This window comes from Monodelphis domestica, chromosome 1 (genome assembly GCF_027887165.1).
Source record: "Monodelphis domestica isolate mMonDom1 chromosome 1, mMonDom1.pri, whole genome shotgun sequence".
NCBI lineage: Eukaryota > Metazoa > Chordata > Mammalia > Didelphimorphia > Didelphidae > Monodelphis > Monodelphis domestica.
This window is the reverse complement of record NC_077227.1, coordinates 167,299,422-167,312,997: the sequence shown is the minus strand read 5'-3', so window position 1 is coordinate 167,312,997 and position 13,576 is coordinate 167,299,422. Positions and strand designations below refer to the sequence as shown.

The following is a 13,576-nucleotide window of genomic DNA, read 5'->3' as shown; positions in this document are numbered from 1 at the left end:
TCCCTCCTGCACTGGAATGCGTCAAGTTGGAAAATGGAATTTTCCTGCAATTTGGGTTATGTGGATATCCTTTCTGAATCATCGCCAAGGCTCTCTCTACTCCTTTAGGGGCCTGAACAGGTCTGTCTAATTTCTACAACTCCACATGACAGGGTTTACTCAAAAGGTGAATCAGCCCCAAACCAATGGACATTTTCTTTTCTTCTCGGAGGACTTATAAAAATGATAATGTTGTTCAACCATTTCAGGCGTGTCTGACTCTTTGTGATGCCATTTGGGGTTTTCTTGGCAAAGATGTTGAAATGGTTTGCCTTTTCCTTCTCTAGCACTTTTTCACAGATAAGAAGCAAAAATGGTTGTCACTTGCCCAGAGTCCAGAGCTAGCAAGTATCACAGTCCAGATGTAGACTCAGAAAAATGAGTCTTCCTGACTCCAGGTTCAGCACTCTATCCATTGCACCCCAATTTTAATAACAGCTTTCATTTCTATAGTGCTTGTTATGGGCAAGACATTGTACTAAGTGCTTTATAATTACTATCTCATTTAATTCTCACAACTGCCCTAGAAGTAGGTACCATTATTATCCTCATTTTATTTATTATTGTTTTTTAAACCCTTATATTCCAATTTAGAATTAATACTGGGTATTGGTTCCAAGGCAGGAGATTGGTAAGGGCTAGTCCATGGGGGTCAAGTGACTTGCCCAGGGTCACACAGCTAGGAAGTGTCTGAAGCCAGACTTGAACCTAGACCCTCCCGTCTCTAGACCTGGTTCTCAATCCACTGAGCTACCCAGTTGCCCTCAACTATCCCCATTTTAAAGAGGAGCGAACTGAGACAAATAGCAGTTAAGTGACCTGCTAAGGGACACACAACTAACGTATTTGAGTCCAGATTTGAAATCAGACGTTCTATTCACTGAGTCACCAAAAGCTTTTGGTTATTGTTCCAAATTAGAACCACAGACTTAGAAAATTTTAGAACTCTAATCAACACAGCAAGCAACCCTGACTCCACTGTCCCTGTTATGAAACACATACCCCCTTCCAGAAAGAGGTTTGTCAGACTCGGAGTGCAAACTGAGACATGTACTTCGGGGACATGATCAATGTGGGCATCTATTTTGCTTCACTATGCATATTTGTTACAGAAGTTTTGTTTTTCACTCTCCCCCCCCCCACCCCAGTGGAAACAAGAAGTGGGAAGGATAGAAAAATAGATTTGTGTTCATTGGAAAAAAGTTTAATTTCTTTTTTTTTTAATCTTAGACAATGTATCTCCAAATGGTGGTATTTGGAAAGTGGAGTAGACTAGAGATGATGCTGTCCAGAAGCTGTTTTGGGGATTTTTCTTTTGCTTTGTCTCTTCTTTCCCTATTTTATATGAAGATAAAGCACATAAAATCAACACATCCTATTTATCCATCAGTTAATGGCCTCTGTTGGCTTTCTGCAGAATACCTGGACATAAAATTCTTTCTTCCAGTACTAGGCTAGTGGGACAAACTTATTTGCTTTATTTAATACTTGCTGTAAGTCCTATTATCATAGGATTTACAAAAGAAAGAGACAATCCTATACCACTCTGCCTCACTTAAATCCAATTTATGTGCAAGTTAAGACATCACTCCTAATGTCACTGGTCTTCTTAGAAAATAAGGATGAACCAATAGCAACAGCAACAGTTTTAAAGATGATCAGGTCCAACCCTTTCATTTTACAGATGAGGAAACTGAGGCTTATATGGGTTTTGCAAATGTGCCCCCAAATCACCTAAGAAGGACATAGCAGCTCCAGGATTCATATCTAAGCTCACAGATTTTATACTGCACCACCGATTCTGAACCTAGCTTTAGTCATAAGAATATAGTAAGATTTCATTCACTCAGGTTTATTATATGTTTTCTAAGATTCTTAGATCTTAGCATTGTAGATTTAAAGATGGAAAAGAGATAAAGGGTATAACTCCATTTTGCAAATATAGAAACCGAGGCACAGAAAGATTAAATATATTGTGGTTGTTCAGTCATGTCTGACTTTTCATGAGCCCATGTCGAGTTTTCTTGGCAAAGTTACTAGAGTGGTTTGTCATTTCCTTCTCCAGCTCATTTTACAGATAAGCAAATTGAGTCCAAAAGGGTTTAGATATATAATTGAAAATCTGTTACCCTAAAAAATAACTACATTTCCTGTGAACCCATTGACTTCCTGTCATTACATACTTCCTGTAGACAGGGGATATTAGGCTGGGACATGGAGGGTCCCGCCTCTTTACTTCCTGTCCAAGCTTGGTGGTGGTAAGGTGGGCGTTTGAACTGGCTGATCAGCCATGGGCAAGTGGTCTTTATTTTGTATCTTCTTTATTCCTTATAATGATCATTAATAAATCTCTTAAAATATATTTTTACTATTGAGATTTAATTTCAACTTTTACAGAGACTTGCCCGTGGTTGCATAGCTAGTGTCTGTGGTCAAATTTGACCTCAGACCTTCCTGACTCCAAGCCTAGTGTTCTATCCACTAAACTACCTCACTGTTGATTAAGCAAAAAGAGTTTAAATGATTTAGTTAAGGTCAACACAGCAAGCTGATAGCTAACTCTATTCTACTGAGCCATTTAGCTCTCTACAAATAAATATATTATATATAAATAAATATATGCACAGGGGGAAAAACAGGTAACAGAGATGGATTTCGAACCCAGGTCCTTCTGACTCATCCCGTATGGTCCCTTATCCACTCAACTATGTTGTCTCTATAGGTGAAAGCCCTTCTTGACAAATATCAATTATTATTCTTATCTGACATATGATTCAGATTCTTTCCCTCCCTCCTTTCTCTTGCCTTCCCAAGAGGTTAAATAATATGACTTGGGTTATACCAGGGCTTTCATGGGATCCATATTTCCATATTTCCTATGCATGATCCTATGCTCCTGACAGATATAAACTCTACCCTCAAAGAGTTTATAATCTCACAGGAATTGAGTTGTGTCCTACTGGGGAGTCAGAAAATTCAAAGACTACCGCTGTATGATGGGAGAGACAAGGGGGCTTCCCTAAGCATTGAGTCACTTTTTTATTTCCTTTTTCTCCCTTCTATGTCAGAAGTGAGATGCAAAGAACTCAGATCTCGGGATCTTTCAGGACGCACGACTGGGTGTGTGGGTGTTCTGGGTGCTCTCCATTTACTGTGACACATCTCTCTAGACTTTGAAATACAGCTTTACTCCAGATGTCTATTGTTTCCCAATGAGAATGTAGGTCCGGCAGGCTTTTGTGCATCATTTTGGTATTTTTAGGAATATAACTACTTCAAGCTAAGAATTTTGGTCATTCCCTAAAGTAGCCAATTCTGCTTGAATGGAATACTTCAGTCCACATTAGGTTGGGAAGCCTGGAGTGAATAACAGCATGTAATAAGCCTATTATTATTGTGTATTTGGGATGCCAAAATATAAAAGTGCTACTTTCCAGCCATTTCTACAAAACTTGGCTGCCTGTACTCTGGCCATCTTCCTCATCCCCTTAATGGCACTCCCACTTGAACCTCGGACCCTGGCCCTGGGGTCTCTGATAAGGTAAATGTCACCTCTTCTTCCCTAGAGCCTGGCTTCCATATTACTTCCCAACCATTTCCATGACATGCATATCCTCACATATACCCCTTCTCCCCAGCTCCTTTTTTATCTATTGTCTTCTCATTAGAACTTAAACTCCTTGAGGTCAGAGACTATCTTACTTTTTTGTATTTGTATCCCCTTGGGCTTCCCACAGTACCAGGTACATTGTTTTTGTTACTCAGGCATTTCAGTCATGTCCAACTCTTTGTGATCCCATTTGGGGTTTTCTTGGCAAAGAAACTGGAATGGTTTGCCATTTCCTTTTCTAGCTCATTTTACAGATGAGGAAACTGAGGCAAATTGGCTTAAGTGACTGGTACAGGATTACATAACTAGTCATATTTATTGAGAAAAGTTCCAGTGTACCTCCCATTGCATATGATGCTTGTTTTGGTTTTTAGATGCATTACGACATTTTTTTAGAAGGTCCCTCTACATCTATATTATGTAGGGTTTTTTAGTATAAAAGAGTTGTACTTTGGTGAACTCTTTTTCTGTATTGAGATAATCTATATGATTTTGGATGTTTTGGTTTTATTATGATTGATTTTGCTGTTTCATGTTGAAACATCTTTGTAGCCCTGATAGAAGTCCCACTTGATTGCGATGAATGATTTCTTTTTTTTTTTTAAACCCTTACCTTCCATCTTGTAGTAATACTGTGTATTGGCTCCAAGGCAGAAGATTGGTAAGGGCTAGGCAGTGGGGGTCAAGTGACTTACCCAGGGTCACACAGCTGGGAAGTGGCTGAAGTCAGATTTGAACCTAGGACCTCCCATCTCTAGGCCTGACTCTCAATCCACTGAGATACCCAGGTGCCCCCCCCCCCCATGAATGATTTCTTGATTAAATCCCGATAGTGTATTTGATAGAATTGTATTTAAAATTTTTGAACCATAGTGATATTAGCCTATAGTTTTTCTCTCTTTTCCTGACTTGGGTATTAGAACAATAATTGTTTTTAAAAAGGATTCTGGTAGGGTGCTTTCTTTCTCAATTTTTGAAAGCAATTTGTGAAGTATAGGTTCTGACTTCCCTAAAAGTTTGATAGAATTCTCCTGTGAATCCATAATGACTAGAAGTTTTTTCCTTTGGTATTTCTTTTACTTTTCTGAGACTAGGTTATTTGATCTTGAACTGTTCTGATACTTTAGGCATTATTTTTTAAGGTATTCCTCTATTTCTTTTGCTAGTATATAATACTGTGCGTAATATGTTCTGATTATTTTTTATTTCTTCTGACTTTGCTATGATTTCACCATGTTCATTTACTTTGCATTGACTTGATTTTCTACTCTTTTCCTTTTAATAAGCTGATTAATCAATTTTATTGATCTTTTCAAAGGATTAATCAATTTTATTAAGGGTTTGATTAAAGATTAATCAATTTTATTGGTCCTTTCTAAGAACCAACTTTTAGTTTTATTTACCATTTCTATTGGAATTCCTGTTTCCAATATATTTCTCCTCTAATTCTTGTTAACTCTTCTTTTGTCCTTATTTTAGGTTTGTTTATTTATTCTAATTTAGTTCTATTTGTTTTTAAATGTCTATTCAGCCCATTAATGCCACTTCCTTGAAGAGTTTGCCTCAAGAACTAGAGGAAGACACTTTCTCCTAAGGGACTGCTTTTCACTTTTGGACAACTTGAATTGTTTAGGGAGCTTTTGCTTATGTTGAACTAAATTTGACTTTCCTATTGCTTCAATCCATTGTTCTTTCTTCTGTTTTCTGGGGCCTAGTGAAACCAATCTAATCCTTCATCTATGTAATAATCTTTGGAATATTTGAAGACACACATCATCTTCTTTCATTCCTTCATCCACTCAACAGAGCATTTTAAGCATCTACTATGCACTAGACCCAAGACCTTATAAAGACAAAACAAATAGGCTCTATCCTCAAAGGAAGACTGGAGGGAACTAGATATAGATGATATAGATATAGATATAGATATAGATATAGATATAGATATAGATACATATATAAATTAAATACAAAACATGTACAAATTTCCTTGGGTAGGGCCCTGTATGAACCTCCATGTGGTAAAGTGGTATCCCCCACATATGGCATGGTATGTCTTCTGACTTGAAGCAAGGCAGAATAGACATCTCTAGCCATTTTTCCTATTGTACTCCAAAGGAGACTTTCATTCCTACTAGGAGGTAGAGGCTGGAAGTTTTCCCACTCTGTAATCCTGAAAGCAAAAGAGTAACAGGCTAAAATGATATATTTCTTTTCTCTTAAATATTATTAGTCTAGGGGGTGTGGTTTTCTGGTTCCCACTAACATTTGATTGCTCTTTCATTAACAGAAGAAGCAGGACCCCAAGCTTTTGACCCCTTTCCCTCCAATTATCTGTTCCATAATGAATATGCATGAAAATGACCAAATAAACCCATTTATCTGAGTCCATGGCAAAACCACAGATCAGAGAACATATCCATCTGAGAATGTACACCAGACAATTCAGAATAGGAGCTCTCTCATTGGGAGAGAGGTATGTTAGATTTAAAATAGTTTTGAGTGTTAAATAGTTGTAGATAAGAGAGTGGGAGCCATAAACTGTGATAATTAAAATGTTTGGGAGCAAGGGAAATATATAACAATTATGACCGCTGAAATATGTTTTCTACTGTGTCTTGGTTTTATATAAATATAAGATAGTCGCCAGGGAATATATTCCCAATTTATGAATATGCCCAAGCCAACTGGGTTTTATAGAGAAATTTAATTTATAATACACTGATTAATCAATAGAAAAAGAGAGAAAGTAAGAAAGGAATAAGAATGAAGGGCCTCAAGCCAATAAGGGCTAGACCTCAGTCCTAAGAGATAAATCAGTCAGTTGGTTTTATCGCTCACCCAAGATCTCTCTAGGTAAGGCTTCTCATGCCAACCTCAAGCTCCACCTTCAAGAGAACCTCCTTTCAAGAAATGTTTCCAGAAAATTCTCCTCCTGACTCCTCCTGAGTTCTCCTTCCACAGCCTCCTTCAAGACCTCTCCAGGAGCTCTCCCTCCAGGACCTCTCTCCTCTCAGCCCTCCTCCAGAACATCAACCCTCCAGTCCTCAGACCCTGCTATCTTCAAGCAAACGATCTCAGTTCCCTCCCCTCAGTTCTCACATCTACCAATCACTGTCGATGTCTCCCCTGTGCCAATGGTGGCTCTAGCTTAACCCAGGACCACCCAGAGGTCTGTCCCCTTTGCACATGTCTGTTGAAGGTCATATTCTTAAATAATTAAATCTTGATCTTTGCTGCAGCCCTTCCTAAATCCTGTTACTCTAAGTAGGGTGGAGATTGTATTTTCCAAGACCTGGTTCTGTCATTCCAAGTATCTCTATTGTATCAATTCTAAAATCAATCATGACTCAAAGAACTTCCTGTTCTATGCTTAAGCATAGGTCAAAGCCCTTTCCATTGTTTAGCAAAAGTCCTAAAGTAGTCTTAAGTCTTAATTAGGGAGGAGAAGGATCCTCCCATGCCAAGGAGTTTCATATTCCAATAGAGTTCTTACTATCAGTAGGAAATTTTTCAAGTATGAAATTTCCCAATGGGGAAATTTCCAACATTCATAAGTCTAAGAAATTTTAAGGTTTACAGGTAGCACTTCAATCAAGAGTGAGGGTCCTGGATATTAACCAAGGGAAAGTTCCCCTGAAGACTCTTGCAAACTGGGGATAGTGATATGATGGAAACTGCCAGCTCCTCTCATGTCACCATCTTCCAGAGTCTTTTCTTTAAGCAACCTGAAGAGGGCTTGGCCTCATTCATCTTCTCTCTCAAAGATGGATGCCAAAGGTATCTGAAATGAACTTAAGAGTGTGACTCAAAAAAAGTATGAAGAAACTTGAAAATTCTGAAGTTTTCCTCTCTCTTCTCATCAATTCTATGCTGCTCCTCATGCAGGACCCTGTTCTGATCTCTTCTAATGAGGAGAAAGTCCCATACCACTGGGCTTTAAGACTAGGACAAATTGGCATCTTTTCAAATCCTACTAAACAAGAAATTTGGGGAAGCCCAAATCCCCTGAATCACACATTAAAACTAAAAAAAATGGGAGGCTAGTTGATAATCAAATTTCTGGGGCCCTTTTCCCCAGAAATTTGATTATCAACTAGCCTCCCATTTTCTAGGTACTCCCTCAGCATGAACAAACATCAGTTCCAGAGCATCCACTCCTTCCCTATAATATCTGATCCTACTAGATGAAGAGAATAACCCTATAAAAAGCTATGCATCCAACAGACAGGAGTTCTATCCACTCTAACTGACTCATATATTGTATTTCTCCTTAATATAACTTACCTGCTTTACTTTTTCTACACTGCTTCCCATCTTGGACTGTATTCTGTCTTGTGAGCCACTTGCTGTCAGACCTGAGTCAAATGAGACAGAGAGATTGAGTAATGCAGCAAGGCTTTATTGTGGGAAAAGGATGGGGATGGGGGAAGAGAGGAAAAGTGGGGGGGGAAGCCCACAACCAGTTGATGACTAAGGGTCTCCACCTGCATGGAGAAGGGGGCAATCTTTTATAGGGTGGTAGTCTGGGATGAGGTAACCTGGATTGGCCCTATTGGTCAAAGGGGGATACTTGTATCCAGATGATTGGATAGCCCTAAGGGGACTGGCTTTGGGGGTGGGGGCTTTTGGTTCCCAGGCTTGTATAGTTCTTAGTATGGTAAAAACAGTATAAGTCCAGGACATCAGTCCATCATGGATTGGTCAGGTCCCAGCATGGGAAGTAACAGTACCCAGTGAAGTGGAACCACTTGCTTTGTTCTGGAGTTCCAGCAGGTACCGGGGAATGGGAGCTATTGGTCTCAGTAGGGATTGGGGGAAAGGGGGCTTTGGTCCCATAACCTATCACTTGCTTCCCAGCCACCACAGTGGTCTTATCAGCCAACCTCATTTCCTAAGCCAACTTAGAGATCCCAATCCAGGACCTTCCTGCTTCCCTCCAACTCCAGGGATGTAACTATGTAGGGGCAGTTCTACACTATGTGTCTCTCAGATTCTTCCCCCATCAACATAAATGGTAGAAAAGGGAGATTGCTTTCCCTTCCTTTTACTGAAATTTCACTCCAGCTACTCAAGTCTTTCTGACCCTCTACCACCTAACTGCCTCCTTTCAGTCATTTCCCCAGCTCATTCCCTTACTTTAGAACTAGTAAATCTCTTAGGTCAAAGAATAAGGTAGGGACCTTTGGGATAATCCAACCTCATTTTATACAGATGAGGAAACTGAGGCCCCAACAAGTTTTGTCCAAGGTCATATAAGTTACAAGAGCAGAGCTATCTCTTGAAAATTTAACATAAAAAATGTTGGATTTTCTAAACTATAAACACAAGAGTAAGGTAGTCCATCTCCTTAGTTGTCCATTTAAATAAAAATAAATGTGATTTCTTAAAGAAGCATCTGTCTTTTGCTGGGTTCCATTTCCTCCCAGAGAGGTCAAATCAAGGTTACTTTATCACCTGGATCCTTAATTGAATAGAGTTCCATGCTTATAGCCACGTGGAGCTACCAATTAGCATTTCAAAAGATGCCTAAATGGCTGCCTAGGATTTCGGTTTGTTTTTCTTTTTTTGTTCCTGGAAGTTGTTCTATGCCTTCTGGTAGCTGCAGAATAGCAAGAATAGCAACTACTGGTGGTGCTGGGAGAGGAAGAGAGAAACAAATGCAGCCTGGGGCCCCTGTCAAATCATTACCATGAAGGTCTTTAAAAACACATAGAAGTTGTCCAGCTGCATCCATAAGCAAAAGTCATACAAAAATAAAGACTTCTAAGTGTGAAAATATGTAGATAAACGAAATCCTTAACTAGAAGTGTCTAGACATATATACCAGATTAATTCGATTCATTAAACATGTATTAAGTGCCTACTGTGTGCCATGTACTTGCTAAGCACTGGGGATACAAATTAGAAAAAGAGAGAATTCCCAGCCTTCCAGAAGCTTATTATCTCCTGGGGAAAACAACCTATAAAAGAAAGCTAAACAGGGTGGGCAGGGGGAACAGCATTACTCAGAGTGGAAGCCAGAATTTGTTATAGAAAATTGAGTTCCTGGAGCAGCTGAGTGGCTCTGTGGATAGAGAACAGATTTAGAGATGAGAAGTCCTGGCTCCCAATTTGGCCTCAGACACACTTCCTAGCTGTATGACCCTACACTAGTCTTTTAACTCCAATTGCCTAGCCCTTACTGTTATGGGGCTCAGATGTGTACCCCTGGGGTTCAGGAAGGATACCTTTTGCAAGAATGCAAGACTCCAAAGCTTAGCTTAAAAACAAAAAGAGAAATTTATTAATTTAGGAAAGTAATGTTGAGAATGGCCAGGAGGATAGCAAGGTAGAACAGCAAGATGGAAGGCTGCTCCCAGAACCCATCAATTCTGGGGATTTTATACTCTTGCAACAAATGCTGTGTCATAGTGTGGACGTGACTCTAGAGTGGTCGGCACTCAGGCATTCGGTGGGGTGGGTTGGTCATCTGACTGGGTTCTGCCTGGAGACATAGGGAATGACCCTCATAAAGATTCCTTAGTTTTAGGGAACAGACAGATGTCTGAGACGTAGCCTGACAGGATCGAGGTATAGCCTGGAGATGCATCTCTCTGTCCATCTTAAATCTAAAGGACCATCAAAGGAGGACAATCATGTCAGGGTCCTATAGGGGTCATTGAATGTTTTAGGCTCCGAGTCATGAGGATGTAAGGGAGCAAAGTTTGCCTGAGCTTCTGGGGGTACAGTGCCCATGTCACTTACCACTCTTCAGCCTTGGAACAGATACTTAGTATAAACAGAATACTAAAATAGAAGGCAAAGTCTTTTAAAAAAAGAAAAATTCCAACAGTTCTTCCTGTTAGATAGCATTCTTTGCCAGAAGTCCTTCAGAATAGTTCAGAGCTGTTGGAGTCAGATGGGGATCAAAGCTTACTATCTTTCTCATTAGTTTATTTATGATTTTATTGGGGGTGGGGGTTGTACATGAGTATTCTCTTCCAAAAACACACATAATCCAAATCAAATTGCTTACCATGTCTGAGATGAGGGAAAGGAAGGGAGGGAGGGAGGGAGCCAATTGGGATCTTATAATTTCAGAAAACATACGTTGAAAATTATTACATATAATTGGGAAAATAAAATATCTTTGGGAAAAAGAAAAGAAAATTGAGTCCCTTTGAAGCTTGCGAGTCCTATATGAAAAGAAGGCTCTGGAAAGAGTTTTGCGTTCAGTCCACCAATCATCCAATCAGAGGAGAGAGGCAACTGAGGGTGAGTATGTGCAAGGTAATGAGATTTCAAGCAATCAACTTTTCCGAGAGTGAGGCATGGCGTCCAGTAGAATCTAAGCCGAGCAGAGCAGCTGATGAAAATGGCATAGATCAACCCTTATAATATATTAAGGTGATGCCTTCTAGCAAGACAATAGAGTATGGAAGAGGATTTGATCAAGAAAGGTTAGATTTGTCCTAATGTATCCATTTCCAAGTATGCCTACGGAGTGACTGATGGGAGGGAGGTAGAGTGTTGTCTCCTTCCGGTTCCACTAGGGAGGGGAACATTTCCTAGCAAAATGGGCTGCCTCAAGGCATTGCATTTCCCTTTTAAAGATTAAAGGTCTTCTGGGGAAGGCTGGGCTCCTACTTTTGAGAATATTATAGAGGTGATTTCCTGTATTGCATGGATTTGGGGGCCTCTGAAGTTTCAACTCTTGAGATTTTGTGATTCTATGATTATTAATGAGGGGAGGACGTTCGTGAAGAGACAATTTAGCATAGACTCAATTTTTTGTAGTTCTTACACTTCCCCCAGGCATGGACATCGTACTCCCAGAAACTCAGGCAAACTATCATCAGGGACATTCCTCTGCTCCCTTAAGCCAGGACTCCCAACCCAAAACACCTGACCTTGGAGATTACCCTCCTTTGGTTGCCCAATGAATTGAGAGGGGCAAAGAGACACACCTCATTCATTACTCCAGCAAATCAAGAGAACCACCCCCATTCTCTCAGGCTAACCTTCCCCTAACTCCTTGCTCCAGAGTCACCCTCACTGTTGTAAAGAATATAAAAACCCCAGAATGGAGGCATTCTGAGAGTAATCCCCCAGGTTGCTCCACTCTTGCTTTCCTGCAGGCTGAAAATTCAACATTACTAATAAATCTCTCTCTTTACTTTTAAGCTAAATTTCAGAGTCCTGCGTTCTTGTGAAAGGCATCCTTCCCAAACCCCAGGGGTTCATACTCTGAGCCCCACAACACCCCTGTTATTTATCCTTGAATAGTGTTTGACCTAATTCCTTCCAGAATTTGAGTCAAATAAATGTTGCTAGAGCTTCTGCTGGAAGAATTTAGGCAACCAATCACCAGGCCTGCTGCCCCTCCCAACCCCCCCCCCATTCTGTTCCTTTTGGGGGTGTCAGGATATCAGACTGGGACATTAACCATGGAAACCACTCTATACTAAGAACATTCCACTCGCTGTCTTCATCAACAGAAAGTCTTATACTTTGTCTATATTCTCCAGTAGTTAGCACACTCTCTCCCATTCTTACTCTCCCTCTATGATATTATTATTCCTCTCTTTCTCAGCCAAGTTCCTCAGAAAAGCTGTCCATATTTGATGCCTTTACATCCTCTCCTTTCGTTCTCATCTATACCCTCTGCAATATGGTTTACAACTTCATCCATAAACTGAAAGTACTCTTTCCAAAGTTATCAATGCTCTTTTAATGTCCAAATCTATTGGCCTCGAGTTTTACCCACCTTGACCTCTCTGCTCCCTTTGAAATTTTTGGCCATCCTTTCATGATGGATATCTTCTCTTCCTCAATGGCAAAAGCTGAGTCCAACATCTCTAGGCAAGAGCTATAGTAACCACTTATGGAAATGGGAATTGATGTGGAAGGACTTACCAAAGGTGAACATGAAAGAATTGTTATCTGAACCACACCAAAAAGCTGAGAGATCAGGAATCTACCAGCACTATTCCCATGTGCAAGGGTGATGTCACCTGGGCCTGGAAGGGCATCACCTCACTGATTCCCAAACCAGGACTTAACGAGAGAGATGAAATTTGAAGTTGTATCCGTGCTGTTCTGTTCAACAGACTTGCTCCAAACTCAGCAGCAAGAAAAAGGAAATCTCAAAATTCATAAAATGCCACTCTATTTTTTATCCTCTGCCAGACATCTTCTTTTCACTGTTTTCAAAACCTCCTCCTAGAAATATACCTGCAACTTCCCAAAAATGTCTCCATGCTTCATCTGTTCACATAGCATTATGGCTACTCCCTCTATATTTTAAAGTTTTATTGATGCCTTTTGGTTTTTTTTATACCATTTGTTTCCTGATATCTCCCCTTCTTCACCCCCCTTTTATTTTAATTCTCTCTTTTAACAAAGAAAAAGAAATTGAGAAAACCAATAGGCAGGTAGAGTCCCATTTGAAGGTGTATAAAAAATTGTGTATCCACAGTACCCCGCTTGACTACCAAAAGGAGCAGAGTATGTTTCATCATTGATTTTCTATTTCCCCTCATCTCTGAAATAACATTCCAGATCCTTGGATGGAATAATAGGTTGGAATGGACCTGTCTAGTTTCAGGCAGAATCGATTTAGAATTCAGAGGAACTTCTAGGCTGACAGACTCCATTGTAAACCTTTCCCCTGCATCAGACAATGCCATCTTACTTGGGTCAGCTCTATGTAATATGCTTTTCCCATTTAGAAAGCCATTGGGATACAAAGTCAACGAAACATAAGCCTTAAAAAGTGGTCTCTCTCTGGGACAATAGGGTTCTATAATTCTTATAGCTGCTATTTGCCAAATCAACTGGAATTAGATTTAATTATAGGTCATAAACTCTTTGATAGCAAGGTCAAAGTCTTCACTTCAGTGGTTTTAGTAATCTGCAAGCCCAGGGCTGTGCACACAAAAAAAT

General features: G+C 40.0%; 1 long non-coding RNA gene across 1 annotated transcript in view; it reads right to left on the bottom strand.

The window, feature by feature from the left end:
• Positions 1 to 1,285: 1,285 nt before the first annotated feature.
• Positions 1,286 to 13,576, bottom strand: part of LOC103095266 (uncharacterized) — a 72,229-nt gene continuing 59,938 nt past the window's right edge. The window contains exons 2-3 of the long non-coding RNA XR_460678.2: positions 7,937 to 8,007; positions 1,286 to 1,374 (exon numbers count right to left, since the gene is read on the bottom strand). This is a non-coding gene — a long non-coding RNA (uncharacterized LOC103095266). The remainder of the gene's footprint in view (positions 1,375 to 7,936; positions 8,008 to 13,576) is intronic.